Below are 17,267 nucleotides of genomic sequence, written 5' to 3'. Positions count from 1 at the left end.
TCACAATATCAGTATTATTATTAAATACTCAGAATATTTTAACTTCATGTTGATGCAGAATTTTGTAGTTTTATCTTTTGTTAAAGAAACTATTCAATAGTTGGAATTGTGCAAAATGATTTACCCTTCCATTTCATTTTCAAGACCGCTAATACTGCTTGGCTTTTACTGTACATCCAGCCTCAGCATCATTCCTTACCTCAAGACATGGCAAGATGTTTGTCTTCATCCAATTTAACTCCTATACAAGTGGAATGTATGTGGATTTAGAAATATAACGACTGCTACCTGGTCCTGTTATAAAACTGACCTATTTAAGAAAGACTTTGGTTTCACTAGCTTTTTCTCTTTACCTCATAGCCCCTTAAAATGATTCACCTGGTTGCTTTCACTCTGATTTTAGCCTTTGATAATGGAGATAAGTTCCCAATTGCAGGTTTGATAATATAGAAACTGTATATATATATATATATATATGTCCACTTTTTCAGAACAAGGCACAACATTATCTAGCTGCTTACAGATACACTGAGCAATTCAATGTGTTTGTTGGAGGCAGTTTGAAACAAAGATTCTCATTCTATATAACCATACTAGATCAGCATGTCTCATTCCTTCTCTCTTTCCTCAGAAGCCTGTTGTCTCATCCTTCCCATTAACCCAATATGGAAACATTTAATCCTTTGGCATGACAAAAAATAATACAATCACCATTTTCTTAAACTTAGGCACACCATGACTGACTATAAATAATAACTATGCAAAGAATAAAAAATTATGTCAATTTTATGGAAATAGAAAGAATAAAACCACAAGGATGCTCAAGGCCTTCCTAAGACATACACATTAGGGAATCAGTTTAGTATCCAAGTGGTCCAGGTGAGAAAAACATACCTATCTTCATTGGTCAAGACCATCATTAAAGTCTCATAACTCTATAGCATAAGTCATGACTTTATTTTAAAAACAAATAAAGAGGCCGGCCCTGTGGCTTAGCGGTTAAGTGCACATGCTCTGCTGCTGGTGGCCCAGGTTCGGATCCTGGGCACGCACCGACGCACCACTTGTTGGGCCATGCTGAGGCGGCATCCCACATACAGGAACTAGAAGAATGTGCAACTATAACATACAACTATCTACTGGGGCCTTGGGAAAAAAGGAGGAGAATTGGCAATAGATGTTAGCTCAGGGCTGATATTCCTCACAAAAAAAAAAGGAGACTGCTTCTCGTATTAAAAAAATAAATAAATAAAAACTTTGACGCTAGGGGAATTACAAGAAAATTTTACTACAGATTTTTCCACACACTTCTCTCGATCATTAACACATTTAAAAAAAATCGAAATAATATAGTGCCACAGTAGATGATATTGTTAAATAATGCATATAGGCTTAATTAATTTTCCTCAAATCTATCCTGTAACACAAGTAACAGATAAAGGTTGGTAATCCTTGTATAGCGAGAAATATTACAGATCACAAAGATAAACAGTCCAATATGAAAATAGATGAAGAATGTGAACAGCCGATTCACAGAAGTAAAAATGCCCACTAACATACAAAGGATGGCAAAAGGCACTGATTGTAGGAAAATGTAAATTAAGTCAATAAATTGTCTCCCACGGAGCATATATCAAACATAAGATTCCACAAGTGCAGAGGCCACCATGGCTGCCAGGGGGGAAGTACTGTCATTGCAGGCTGAAGTTGCCCAGAATGAGGAGGAGCTGAGTTCTGTGAAGCAGAGACTGAGTGCGGCTTTTCTGGTGGAGCAGGAGCCAGAGAGGCCGGTTGAGGTGTTGACCCTGCAGCCTAAGGCCGCCCTGTCCGGAAAAGAGGTTCTGCGCATAAGCCAGCAGCTAGGACTGCTGGGCATGCAGGGACAGCTATGCATGGCGACCGCATCAGTGCTGGACAAGGGGTGCGGTGGGTTCGGTTGCCCATGCCTTAGGGACTACGAGCTAGTAGAAATGAGCAACCTGGCCCGCCAACTGCTGCATGGCGAGGCACAGGCCGGCCAAGCCAAAGCTTTTCTGCCGCCGGCTGGCTGCGCTGCCTTGATTCCACCCGGGGCTGCGTGCTCTAGTATCAGGCGCTTACAGAACCATGCTGCTCGACCTGGTCCGCAGCTGTAACTTGGTGGCTGATTGCTCAGACAGCGTGCCAACTCACTACTTGGTTATCGATGCCTGTGTGCTGGCCGGCCGGCTTCTCGTGTTAGCCAGCGCCTTGCCCTTGGAGGGTCAAATCACAGTCTACCACTATGGCAGTGGGCCTGGTTTTCACCCAACCACCTCCAGTGGAAATGGTGACCAACTGGAGGCCAACTGAGGGCGGGGTGCTTGGTATAGTAACTGGAGTCCTGGGCCACGTGCAGGCACTGGAAGTGTTGAATATTGTTGCAGGACTGGGTCTGTGTAACAGTGGCAGCCTGCTGCTCTTTGATGACCTCAGAAAACATAAGCGCTGTATTTGGCTACAGAGATGGAATACACTGTCACTACCTGAAGGACTAGGAAGCCTTCTGTTACTCCTCACCACCAATAAGTTCTGCCCCTGCATTGGCTGACCCCAGAGGAGCAAGTTGTCACTGACTATAAGCAACTTCTAGATTCTGGGTCACCCTAACTTTTGCTGGACATCAGGCCTCAAGTGGATGTAGATATCTGTCATTTGCCTCATGCTCTACGCATCCCTTTGAAATATTTGGAACAGAGGGATGGAGAGCCTGAAACTCTTAGGAGAGGCAATCCAGCAAGGGAAGCAGGGCACACAGGAAGGGGCAGCTCTCCTCATTTATGTGATTTCCAATTTGGTCAGTGACTCCCAGAAAGCCATGAAGACCCTGTAGTCCTTGAGAGCAGTCCAAGAGTTAGTCTCTTTAACAATCCAGGGAGTTGTGGGGGCCTTATGGACTGGGCTGCCAAAATGCATGGAACATTTCTGAAGTACTGTGGTGGTGGATATGGTCTGACCTGAGAAAATTGTGGATTGTTGTATAATGGATGATTTAGAGAGCTTTTGGATTGGGGAGGTGGAATAAAAGCAGGACAGGAAAATAATCTGAAGTTTAAAATGCAAAATTTTGTCTCTTACATCTCACATGCTCCATACCCCTTCAAGTGCTGAAAACACCAGGCAGTTCTCAGAAACAGTATTAAAGATACATTTATTTGCATTTTTTTTCAGTAATGTACAGAAGAGCCTGGGATTCTACAATATCTGTGAATACATGGATTCCTTTTTAGGAAGGGCTTTTTTTATTGTAATTTGTTGGCTGAGGTAGTTGCAAATGGGTTATAATACTATTTCTGAGAACTGTCTTGTGTTTTCAGCCCTTGAATGGTGTCTTGAACATCTGAGATATAATGTAAGTGATAGGATTTTGTGTTTTACTAGGAGTGGAATTGCTGGGTTACATGGTAATACTAGCTTTAACATTTGAGGACCGACAGACTGTACTCCAAAGTGGTTTTACCATTTTATATTCTCAGCAGCAACAGATGTGATTTCCAATTTCTCCATATCTTTGCCAAAAGTTGCTTTTTTCTGCTTTTTTAATTGTAGCCATCATAGTGGTTACAAAGTGATATCTCATTTTGGTTTTCTTTTTTTTTTTTTAAATTTTTTTTTTATTTATTTTATTTTTTGCCCCCAAAGCCCCAGTAGATAGTTGTATGTCATAGCTGCACACCCTTCTAGTTGCTGTATGTGGGACTCGGCCCCAGGATGGACAGAGAAGTGGTGCCTCAATGCGCACCCGGGATCCGAACCCGGGCCGCCAGCATCGCAGCGCGCGCACCTAACCACCAAGCCACAGGGCCGGCCCTCATTTTGGTTTTCATTTGCATTTCACTGATGCCTAATGATATTAAGCACCATTTTATATGTTCATTGAAACTTTTTTATCTTCCTTGGTGAAATGTGTATTCAGAACCTTTGCCCATGTTTTAATTGGGTTGTTTTTTCTTTTTGTTGTTGAGTTGTAAGAGTTCCTTATATATTCCTGATACAAGTCTCTTATCAAATATATGATTTGGAAATATATTCTCCAGCTCTATGGGTTGTCTTTTCACTTTCTTGATATGGCATTTGATGCACAAAGGTTTTTAATTTTCATGAGGTTTAATTATCTGTTTCTACTTTGGTTGCTTGTGCTTTGGAGTCATATCCAAGAAACTGTTGTCAAATCCAAGGTCAAGAAGTTTTACTCCTATCTTTTCTTTTAACAGTTTCATAATTCTATATCCTACATTTAGGTTTTGATTCACATTGAGTTAATTTTTGTAAGTGATGTAAGAACACAACTTCATTTTTTACCTTTGGATATGGATATACAATATTCTCAGCACCATATTTTAAAAGATTATTGTTTCCCCATTGAATCGTTTTGGCATCTCTGTCAAAAATCAGTTGACCAAAAGGTAAAGGTGTATTTCTGGGTTCTCAATCTATTTTATTGATATCTACATCTGTCCAAGGTAATCTTGATTATCATGGACTTGTAGAAGGTTTTGAAATCAGAAGTGTGAATACACCAAGTTTGTTCTTTTTCAAGGATGTTTTAGCTGTTCAATGCCCCTTGTGATTACATGTGACTTTCAAGATCAGTTTTTCCTCTTTAGCAAAAAAGGCCGTTGGAATTTTGATAAGGATTGCACAGAATCTGTGGATTGCTTGGAGGTTATTGCCATCTTTACAATATTGTCTTCCAGTCTGTGAATATCGAGGTCCTTCCATTTATTTGTCTTCTTTAATTGTTTACAGCAATATTTTGTAGTTTTATGATACAAGAATTACACATCCATAGTTAAATTTATTCCTAAATATTTTATATTTTTAAGCTATTGTATATGGAATCATTTTCTTTTTGGATTTTTCATTGCTAGTGTAAAGAAATACACTGACTTTTGTATGATAACATTGTATCCTGAAACTTCTCTGAATATCTTTATTAGCTCTAGTAGATTTTTTGTGGATTCTTTAGGATTTTCTAAATATATAAGATCATATCATCTGTGACTAGAGATAATTTTACTTCTTCCTTTCCAATCTGGATGACATTTATTTCTCTCTCTTGTCTAATTGCTCTGGCTAGAACTTCCAATAGAGTAGAGTAAAAGTAACGAGAGCAGGCATCTTTGTTTTGTTCCTGATCTTAGAGGGAAAGCTTTCCGTCTTTTATCGTTAAGTATCACATTAGCTATGGGCTTTCATATATACCCTTATCATGCTGAAGCAATTGCCTCTAGGATGAATTTGTTGACTATTTTCACAGTGACAGGATGTTAGATTTTGTTAAATCTTTTTATGTGTCTATTGAGATGACCATATGCTCTTTTTCTCTTCATTCTATTTATCCGATGTATTACATTGATTGATTTTTTTTAATGATGAACCACCGTTGCATTTCTAGGATAAATCGCATTTGAAAATTCTATATAATTTTTTATATGTCCTTGGATTCAATTGGCTAGGATGTTGTTGAGGATTTTTGCATTATATTCATAAGAGATATTAATCTGTAATTTTAGTTCTTGTTACATTGTCTGAATTGGCTATAGGACTAATGATGACCTCATAGCATTAGTTGGAAAGTATTAGAGAACATTCTCTTCTTGTATTTTTTGGAAGAATTTTAGCAGGATTCGTGTGAATTCTTCCTTCAGTATTTGATTGATTTCAGCAGTGACGTCATCTGGTCCTTAGCTTCTCTTTATTGGAAGGTTTTTGATTACTGATTGAATCTCTTTACTTTTTCAAGGTATGTTGAACTTTTGCATTTCTTCTCAAATCAATTTAAGTAATTTTTTTTCAGGAATTTTTAAATTTCATCCAGGTTATCTAGTTTTTTGGCATACAATTGTTCACAGTATTCTCTTATAATTTTTCTTTGTAGAATCAACACTTATGTCCCTATTTTCATTTCTAATTTTAGTTACTTCCATTTTCCTTTTGGTAGTTTATGAATCCAGCTAAAGGTTTGTCTATATTGCTGCTTTTTCAAAGAATCAACTTTTGGTTTTGTTATGTCTATTATTTTTCTATTCCTTATTTCTTTTAACTATATTCAAAATTTATTATTTCCTTTTCTTTCCTAGCTGTGGGTTAGTTTGTTCTTTTTCTAGGTCCTTAAGGTAGGTATATTTAGTTTCAAAAACCTAAACAATAACCCTTGATATCTTTCTTCTTTTTTATGCATGCATTTACAGATAAAAAGTTTCCTCTGAGCAGTGCATTCGCTGGATGCAATAAGTCGTGGCACACAGAGTTCTTCTATTCATTTTTCTCAGAGCATTTTCCAACTTACCCTGTGATTTTCCCTGTCACATATTAATTAAATAAGAATACGTTTTTTAATTTCCAGTTTTCCTTTGGTTATTGATTTCTAGTTCATTTCATTATTGCTGAAGAAGTTATTTTTTTTTATTTCAACCTTTGTAAATTAGTGAGACTTGTTTTGTTGCCTAATATGTGTTCTATACTGAAGACTGAACAATGTGTACTTGAGAAGAATGTATATTCTGCTTATTCTCTGGTGGCTGGATGCTGTGTTATATGTTCTACAAATGATTTACCTGATAAAGAGTTCAAAATAATGATCATAAAGATGCACACTGACCTCAAGAAAAGAATGGATTAACCAAGTGAGAATTTCAACAAAGTGACAGAAAATATAAGAGAGTACCAAATAGCAGTCACAGAACTCAAGAATACAATAACTGAACTGAAAAATACAATACATGGGTCCAACAGCAGACTAGATGAAGAAGAAGAAACGATCAGTGACATTGAAAACAAGGCAGTGGAACTAACTCATCCAATCAGAGCAGTAAAAAGAAAAAAGATTGAAGAATAGTGAAGATACCTTAAGAAACTTATGGGACAACATTAAGCAGACCAACATTTGCATTATAGGGGTCACAGATTGAAAAGAGAGAGAGAAAGGGGCAAAAAAATTTTCTGATGAAATAATGGCTGAAAATTTCTCTAGTCTGGATATGGAAACAGACATGCCGATCCAGGAATTTCAGATAGTTCCGAATAAGATAAACCCAAAGAGACCCACACCAAGACACATTATATTTAAAATGTCAAAAGCTAAAGACAAGGACAGAGTCTTAAAAGCAGCAAGAGAAAAACAATGTGTTATGTATGAGGGAAGCTTCTTAAAACAATCAACAGATTTTTCAGCAGAAGCTTTGTAGGCCAGAAGGGAGTAGCACAATATACTCAAAGTGAGACAAGAAAAAAAAAAGCCAACCAAGCATACTCTACCCAGAAAAGTTGTCCTTCAGAATTGAAGAAGAGATAAAGAGTTTTCTGGAGAAGAAAAAGTTTAGAGTTCATAACCACAAGACCATGTTTACAAGAAATTTTAAAGGGACTTCCTTGGCTGAAACAAAAAGGATGCTAATTTGAAAGAGGAAAACATATGAAATTATAACTCTCACTGGTAAATAAAAATATATAGTAAAATTCAGAATAATCTCCAGTTGTAAAGGTGGTGGGTTAATAACTTATAAAGCTAGTATGAATGTTAAAAGACAACAGTAGTAAAAATAACTACTACTATAATAATGTGTTAATGGGAACATAAAATTACAAAATCTAAATCTTCTATTTAACTGTGTCTATTAACTTAAAGTTTAAATTATACCATATAGATCCTAGTTGTAACAAAGGTAAAACATCAATATACCTTTAGCATTTAAGATGGATTTTACTAAAAAAAAAAAAAGTCTCTAGGAATTGTCATAAGGACATACAGCAAATAAAGAAAGATTTATACAGACAAAATGCCAAGACATGGTAAAAATAGTAAGAATCTACAGGATCTGAATCATGATCTACTCTCTCATTGTCCTATTTACTCAGTGTGACAGAAATTTCAATGCAGACAAGATGAACTATTACATAGAGTCAAGAAGAAAGAAGCCTATAACAAAAACAAGACATTGAATTCATAATAAAAAAAAAAAAAAAACACAAAGAAAATCTCAGGTCCTGATTGCTTCAGTGTAAATTCTACAAAGAATTTAAAGAAGAATTAATATCAATTGTTCAAAAGTGTTGTCCAAATTAAAGAACAAGAGAGAACAGTTTCCAAGTTATTCAATAAGACTCCGATATTAAAAACACACAAAGACTGCAGAAAAGAAAACTACAGACCAAGGTCTCTTATGCATGTAGATGCAAAAGTCCTCCATGAAAGGCTAGCAAACTGAATCCAGGAATAGCCAAAAGGGATTATACATCAAGAAAAACTATAATTTATCCTAGGAAGGCAAAGTTACTTTAATAGCTGAAAAATCAGTTATTATAATACCCCATACCAATAGAATGAATAACAAAACATGCGTGACCATCTCAATAAACAAAGAAAAATCATTTGAGAAAATCCGATACTTTTCATGATAAAAATACTCAGTAAACTAGGAATAGAGGGAAACTTCCTCAAATGGATAGAAGGCGTATACAGAAAATTCAGAGTGACATCATATTTAATGGTGAAAGACTAAATGCTTTCTTTCTAATGTAAGGACTGAGATGAGGAGGTTCACTCTTATCACTTCTATTCAACATTTTGTTGGAGGGTCAAGCCAAAACAGGTAGGCAAGAACATAAAATAAAGAAATCCACCTTGGAAAGAAGACCTAAAATTCTCTCTGTTGGCAGATGACATGGTCTAATATTGAGAAAATCTTTGAGAATTTACTAGAAAATATACAATGCATAATTTCAATGAACAATCCAAAATGAAGTTAAGAAAACAATCCCACTAAATACCTTCAAAAAATAAAATACTTAGGAGTAAATTTAAGAAGAAAAGCGCAAAACTTATACTGTGGAAACTACAGATCATTGTGGAAAGATACTTAAAAATTTCTAAATAAAATGAAAACCTTCTTATTCATAGATTCAAACACTTAATGTTGTTGTAATGGCCATTCACTACAAATTGATATACAGATTCAACACAATCTCTATCAGAATTCCAGCTGACTACTTTTTAATGAATTGATAAACTAATGCTAAAATGGACATAAATATTCAAGGGACCTAAAAATAGTCAAAAATTTTAAAAAAGAAAAGAACATTTTTGAGAAATTACACTTATTTCAAAGCCAATTACAAGCTACAGTAATCAAAAGAATGTGATAGAGGCATACAGACAAGTGTATAAATCAATAGAATAGATTTTGGAATCCAGAAATGTTCTCAGACATAGATGGTCAGTTGATTTTTGACAGCAGAATGAACACTTTTAAATAAATTCTTCTGGAAAAAGTAAGTATCCACATGTAAAGTAATGAAGTTGGACTGCCTACCTAAAACCATATGCAATAATTACTCAAAATGGACAAAAAACCTAAATGTAAAACTGGAACTATAAGACTCTTATGAAAAACATATAGGGGTAAAACTTTGAGATCTTGGATTTAGCAATGGTTTCTTAGCTATGACACCAAAAGCACAAGCAAATTAAAAACAGATGAATTGGACTTCATTAAAGTTTATAACTTTTGGTGTCTAAATGACCAAGAAAGTGAAAAGACACTCTCAAGAAAGTGAAAAGACAACCCACACAATTAGAAAATATATTTGTGAATAATATATCTCATAAGGGATTTATTTACAGGTTATATGAAAAAAAAATCTCACAATTCAATACTAAGACAATAAACCCAATTTTTTAAATCAACAAAGGTTCTGAATAGACTCTTCTCCCAGGAACTCCCAAAATGTCCTTTTTCACAATAGACTTGAGAACCACTGATTTAAGATCAAATTGAATGAAGTCTTGAATTTCTAAAAGTTAAGTACACACATCCAGCACACTTGCTCAAGAACTACGGTCCCAGAAGCTAGAAATATTTACAAAAGCAGAAAAATCTTTCTAAGCTTGTTTCATGTTCTGAGAGTTTGGCTTTGTAACCATCAGGTTGGGCGTCCCAGAATACAATCAGACAAAAATGTGGGTTGCATCCCATTTGCAACTGGATATGGCTGAGCAGAAATTGAAAATGAACTCCATTTGCAGCTCAGGTCCTACCAAACTATTGGAAGCCTCAGGGGAATTACAACGTAGAATTACCAATATGAGGAACATTCAAATTAGATAAGATTATTTAAGAAGTGCCCTTAAAAGTAAATGCTTCAAAATTCCAAAATAGCTTCACTGAAAGTTTTGTTGCAAAAAAGCTAATGAAAATTAAAGATGTGAGGTACCTAAAAGAAAAGACTAAAACTTTAAACAAAAGTCTGCCAAGTTAATGACCTTACAGACACTCCCATATCTACATGCAAAGGAGAGTCACCAAATGATTGCCTCCTACAGTTGATGAGACTCTGAGAAATTTTTTGGTAAACTGCCACATTATTCTCTTAAACTGCCAAAGTGGAACTAAAGTTAAAAATTCATGGGGTTGGTTAATATCACCAGAAATGTTTACTATTTGTCCTGGCTAAAACCTGACAAGATATTTGAAAGAATGAATGAATGAATGAATGAATGAATTTATTTATTTATTTATTCATTCATTCATTTTGTGAGGAAGGTTAGCCCTGGGCTAACATCCGTGCCCATCTTCCTCTATTTTATATGGGACGCCGCCACAGCATGGCTTCATAAGCAGTGCATCAGTGCATGCCTGAGACCTGAACCTGCAAACCCCGGGCCACTCAAGCTGAGCGCAGGCTCTTAACCACTACGCCACTGGCCTGGCCCCTTGAAAGAATTTAATAATCAGAAATTTGGCCAAATTGGAAGCTGATATTCAGAGCCTGATAGGAACTTTTTTTAGGCTTTCTCTCCTAATTTAAAATAAGACTGTGTACCAAGAGGAAAAGAAGCAAATTGGGGACAATATAGTTGGATGGGTGAATCAAGCTATGATGTCATTTAATTTACATCTTACAAATCTTTGCAAACCGGAAATGTAACTCTAGTGGTAATTCAAATTCCACCAACTCCTCTTCATTAATTCCAAAACCTCCACAACTTTCGCTCTAAAGGCTACTTAAGTATTCTGGCCTTAAGAAACCAAAGTCCTTCTTGGAGGTGTTTGCATTCTTTCCTGTGCCTTTGAGATGTAAAAATTGTACCAAGTCTCCTGCAGGTAACTCTTATCTAGACCATCCCCAATTCCTAAAACTGACAAAAAAAAAGAGAAGAGGCTTTTTTAAAATTCAAACTGCTATAAAGTCCCTCTCCCATAGCCCTCATGAGTTAACTTGTCAAGGGCAAATACAAATCTAAACTCTTCTCCACAAATTTATTAAAAAAGCTTTTGCCATCTGAGCAGATAAACTCACCCTATTCCAACTGCCAAAACAAAGTTTGGATCCAACTATTCTTTCATAACTAGTGAATTTTACATTACTGTATTTAATTTGTGGCAGTAATTTTAAATAACTAAAGCCTGGGTCTCTATGTATGTACATCTCTCTCTATATATATGTGTTGTAAATGTATGATACTTTTCTACCTCCAGATGACATTGCTAAAATTGATTTATAAACTAACACTATTTAGTTGGTTTAAAGGTCAAGCACTTGTCAGGACTGAGTATTCTAACACTCTCGGGAATGTAAAAACTAACCCCAATGGTTTTCAAGTTTACACAATCTAGGATTAATCCTTAGTAACTAAAATCAATTTAACTTCATTGATTTAATTAAAACAAACATGTCTTTAAAATTATCAGCATTGAATATAATGCAGATAAACAACTTTTATTCTACCTGGGTTTATTAGTCAAATTCATGTTATATCTGTTGTGAAATTTTTCAGCAAAAAAAATAACTTAGAATGATGATTGGTTTTCTCTAATGTCTCATGAAGTTTTTCTGGGTAATCTAAACATAACTGCTAGGAGCAAAGGATTCAGATGGTGTAAGATAAAAAGTTTTTAGGTGAACACTTTAGCAATAATCATATGGTTTGTGTACTTAAAAAAAATAGTTTCCCAAGTCTCTTTGGTAACTTGAAACTTTAGAGTTTTGCTAAGTTAAATTAAAAGATGAAAATTACTTGAATACCAGGATCATTTCCAAATAAGATAAAATAGTGAAACATTAATTACTAAACATAGATTCATCTACTTTTGGCTTCCTAGTGCAGAGAAACTGAAGATATTTGGGTCTATTATAAACATGTTTTGTGCTGTACTGAGAAATTTTCTATGGAAAAACACATATTGCTAGAAATTATAAAATGTGTTTATAAATCTGCCAATCCACAAAATGCTAATATAAAAGACAGATCAGAATTGTTTAATTTTTTAATTTTCACTAGAAATTAAGGTTTTTAAAGGTTAAATATTCTAATATGAAGATGCATTTTTGTTAAGGGAAATGAGACTACTTTTATTTCAGAAAGGGAAGAAAAAAATGAAGCACAACCTGAATGTATATAGAAAGTTAAGAAGAGAGAAAGGGAAAATTTCACCTTATGTAGTCAAGTTGGTTAAAAATTGGATTGTTATTATCAGGGTTTTGGAAAAAGGCTTTAATATCGATCAGTGAACTGATATAAAATAAACATTAATTTTCTTTCATCTGATAAAAGGACACAGTTTTCTGAGACTATTAGATCTGCTTCTAAGAAGAAATTAAAAAGGAAAACAAAGATTTTATGTTTTATCAAAATAATTTTCTGTGCTTTATCAGATCTTTGATTACTTAGGAAAAATTGAGTCTTCTTAACATTAAAAGAAATGTTTTGCCACTAGATAATTAAGTATTAAGTTTCATGATAATCTGTAGTCCTGTTTAGGCAAGTGTTTTAAAATATTTATGTATATATAATTATATATATACACACAGATATATATATATGATATAAATATATATGATATAAGTATATATATACACACACACACACATGTGTATATATATATATACATACTTCTGCAAATCAGATTCTAAATAAACTCATTTTGACCTGGAAGAAACTTGGGATTTTTCCAGAGGACCTAGAACATTCCAAAAGTCTAATTAGTCTAATTATTAGACTAATTAAGCATACTTGGTATTTTAAATTACATGCAAACCATTGTCAAATAAAAAGTACTACTAAGCCTTCTTTATCTTGTATTTTCACATATATACATAAGTTTCTAGAAATTATGTGAAATTCCTAGAAATCTGATATGTCCCAATATAAAACATTGTCATCAAAATTGAAGATCACACTCAAAAGACTGAATCTGAGTATCAGGAAAATGCCCTAGCTAACTTTTATACAAAGGCGGCAACAGGAGACTCTATAAAGAATTTGACACATGTGGAGGAAGTCCATTCTGAGTTTGCAAAGAACAGGTCCTCATTGTCAGACTTTTGCCATCCTGATGTTCTTGTTACATGACAACAGTCTGCACCTGAGTCAGAGATATTAATATGAGAAAACAATGGCTACAAATTAAGCAAACAGTTGGGCTATGGGAAACCCAAGACAGTCACTTAGTTCTTCCAGGCTCCCTGACAAAATCTCATTTTTTGGTCTTTGCATTCCTTCACCCACCATAAAATAAACTATTTTTGTCCCCAGAGGCTTCAGACCTCCTCCCTCAGGATCCTTTGATCGCCCACAACTGAACTTCATCAACTACTACCGCGTATATGTTGTCAATATGTTCTTGTTATCGTATATATGGTTTTGTATGGGTTGAAGCTTTCCCTTGCCCCAAGGCTGATGTCCTCACAATGGCAAAGAAACTGTTAGAGAGTCTGTTTTGCAGTGGGGTATACCTTCCACAGTCTCCAGTGAAAAAGGTATCAACTTAACTGTGCAAATCACATGAGCCTTAAAAAAAAAAAAACCTTGCAAACTTCTTGGAATTATCATTGTCCCTATCACTCTAGCATCAGGAAAGGTGAAGAGAACTAGTGGAAAAACTGGGCTCAAGGAGCACATGAATTAATAATATGGGACTGAATGAAACGATGAGGATGATTATAATTTTTATGACTGTGTGTGTAAAATATTTCTGGTTCTTTAATGTTTTTCTAAATTTAAAAAAATGTTTTCTCTTAAGCTATCAACAATTTGCTAATATATAACTTTGTGAACAAAGATGAAATGGTGAGTTTTTCCCTACCTGATCCCTCCAGAATTCAGACACTATCAGTGAGTATTCTTATTTTCATTAAAATGTATTTATTTATATAAGTTCAACAAGTATCTGTTCTCCTTGTAGCAGCATACAATTGGAAACACTGGTTATATTACCAAGGCTTTGACTGGAATGTCATAATTGAGAGAAATGTACAGACTCAGATATGACCAGACAGGTTTAAGAAACTAAATTGACTTTATAGTGCCAATAAAGCCTCTTGGGGTGGGAGGGAGAAAACAGCCTGTAGTTTGCTTATGGGATTCCAGCATCCTTACCAGGTAAGTAAGGAAAGACACTTCCCGGCAGGTGCAAGAAACTCAATATTTTGGGGAACCTGAGAAGACAGGAATTCACCCAAATCTACAGGTATTGCACCAAGTCTGATAGCAAGTCCTCAGGTTGGCTTCCTGGTCTCGAGACACATTTAAAAGTTCAATCTGGGGATTCCTTACAAAAAGTTCCAGGAAAGCAAATTTAAACTACCCTATAAAATCAATCACTATTTTTGCTGTTCTTATGTAAATAAGCCAGGTTTATTGAAACTAAACATATTTTGCAAAGAAATTAATCTTAATTTGGCTATCTTTGGTAAAAATGAGGGTGATTTTAAAAATAAAAATTACATTTCAGTAATACACCTTTGTGGATATTAGATTCCAATGCTATTCACTGTTTTTATGGTTTTATTTTCTACCTGTAAACTGAGCTGGATCCTGAAATCATCCAGTTTCCTCAAATAATTGTATACAACTCTTAAGCTAATTTTTCCAACTTTTCCTCCACTTTTCACTTGGAATCATTGAGAACTTAAGCTGCCTTCTTCTGTAAGTGTGCAACTTGAAGCTCGATGACTTGATATAAACTTCAGAGAAATCATCACAATAGCCCATGTTAGACCATCTTCATGCCTGCTACTGTATTAGCCACTCAGAATGTTTAACTGAACACCAATGACATCGTCAGAGACATTTAAAACTGCAAAGATGCTTTGACTCTGAAATCTAGAAATTTTCTGGACTGGCTGTTCCCTGGGCTCAGAAACTGGTTTATAATTTGCTCCAACCATTAACATTTTTTTCCTTTTGTTTCCACAGAAATACCTCTTATTAAATACCTGGTTGCTGGCTTACACAATATAGGCCCAACTTTGGGAATGCGCCTGCATCACTGTCTCCTGAAATATATTTTACGGTACTGACATATTATCAAGTCTAAGAGACTGGTTCAATGAGTTGGAACAATCTGATAACTCAACTTCTGCACTGTGAAACTTATGAGGAGTTTTAAAGGCAGGACTATGAGGAAGCAAAATTGTCCCACCCGAAATGTATCCCTTTAGCATGAGGATTACTTTAGGCTGATAGTTTTAAGAAACAGATGATTCAATAGTGTTGGACTATGTAGTTGGCTACCCTCAGATATACCTTCATGGTTTAGATTTATTCTACACTTCATATTAATGTCTTGCTTGTGATTCTAGGAATTATCATTATGAGACTCTGTTTCTATTTATTTTAACAATGCTAAAAAAAATCCATGCAAATCATGGTAGCACAACATTTTAAACTAAATTCTAATACTTAGTTGGCTAATTAAAGAAACTTTACTAACTTTTGCATATTTCATAAAATTCGATTACAATTCCTCTGATCTGGTGCTCTTCTTGCTCAAATATGGCCTAAAGGCTCCTAATGAAACCACTCTCCCTCCTATATAGAACATGACATACTAGAAACGAGTCTTCCTGGTGAGGGGGGGGGGGTCAAAGATGCTTTCAAATAGTCAATAAGCAATTATTTCAAATGGTTGATCAGCAATTTTTTTACAGAAAGATATTGATCAGAAGAGGAAAATATGAAAATTGATACAAGTGGAGCCATTTTAAAATACAGTCAGAGCAGCCATTTGAGGGGAACTGCCTTGCTCCTCTTGTTTCATAACACTTAGAATAGGCTAAACCTTTGGACTGGGCCAAAATTGGAATTGTTTTACAAGCAATTGTTTGTGAAGTCAGCCAGAAAATGGATATCCTGATCATAAAGACTGATGATCGTGACTTCCTGAAGATAGAATCAATAGCAATCAATGTATAAACTAGAGTTGCTTAGCTTATTAACACCAATATTTTTTTCTTTCCTCTTTCAACTCTTGTAATTATCCCCTTCCTTTTCTCATAAAAACCTCTTGGTTTCACTCTGTAGTTGAGACATTATTTATGTTTCTAGTTGAAGCTGTGTTCTTCAGATTGCAGTTCTTTGATCCCAAATAAACACTTTGCCTCTTAATCTGGTTTCTATTTTTGAAGGCTGACAAGAATGAGATGTGACTTCTCTTCCACAGGCATGGCTATCACCAAGGAGACGAATAATAACAAGTGGTGGTAAAAATATGGAGAAATTGGAACCATCATACATAGACAGTGGGAATGGAAAATGGTGTGACCACTTTGGAAAACAGTATGCAATATCCTCATAGGCCTAGCATAGAGTTACCATATAATGCAACAAGTCCATTTCTCGGTATATATGAAAGAGAAAGGAAAACATGTCCACTCAATCCTTTTACATGAATGTTAATAAACAACATTATTGATAATAGCCAAAAATTGGAAGAAAAAAACAAATGTCAATCAACTGATGAATGAATAAACAAAAAAAGTATGTCCATTCTACGGAATACAATTCAGCAATAAAAAGGAATGGAGACCTGATAAATGCTACAACACAGACTAACATTTAAAACATTACAATAACTGAAAGAGGCCCCTCACGAAAGACCATATATTGCATGATTCTCTTTACAGGAATTGCTTGGATTTGGCAAATATATAGAGATAGAAACTACGTTAATGGTTAGCTAGGGCTTGAGATAGACAGATGTCAGGGATTTCTCTCTAAAGGGTAAAAGTTTCTTTTCGGAGAGATGAAAATGCTCTTAAATTGATCATAATAGTGGTTGCACAATTCTGGGAACATAATATGAAACACTGAATTCTACACTTTAAATTTTGCAATTGCATGGTATGTGAAATATATGTCAACAAAGCTTTTATTTTAAAAAACTCTGTTTCACCATCATATGCAAGAAATTCTGATTCACTGTATCATAGCTTTATCTCTGTTTCTTGAGTAAAGGAGACTGCAG

The 17,267-nt window shown here is 35.0% G+C and overlaps 1 pseudogene; it reads left to right on the top strand.

Moving 5' to 3' along the window:
* The first annotated feature begins 1,667 nt into the window (after positions 1-1,667).
* On the top strand, positions 1,668-2,979 carry LOC101399339 (adenylyltransferase and sulfurtransferase MOCS3-like; annotated as a pseudogene).
* Positions 2,980-17,267: the final 14,288 nt, after the last annotated feature.

This window comes from Ceratotherium simum, chromosome 8 (genome assembly GCF_057802395.1).
Source record: "Ceratotherium simum simum isolate JZ-2026a chromosome 8, ASM5780239v1, whole genome shotgun sequence".
Lineage (NCBI taxonomy): Eukaryota > Metazoa > Chordata > Mammalia > Perissodactyla > Rhinocerotidae > Ceratotherium > Ceratotherium simum.
The sequence above is the reverse complement of the archived record's forward strand: the minus strand, read 5'-3'. Positions and strand labels throughout refer to the sequence as shown.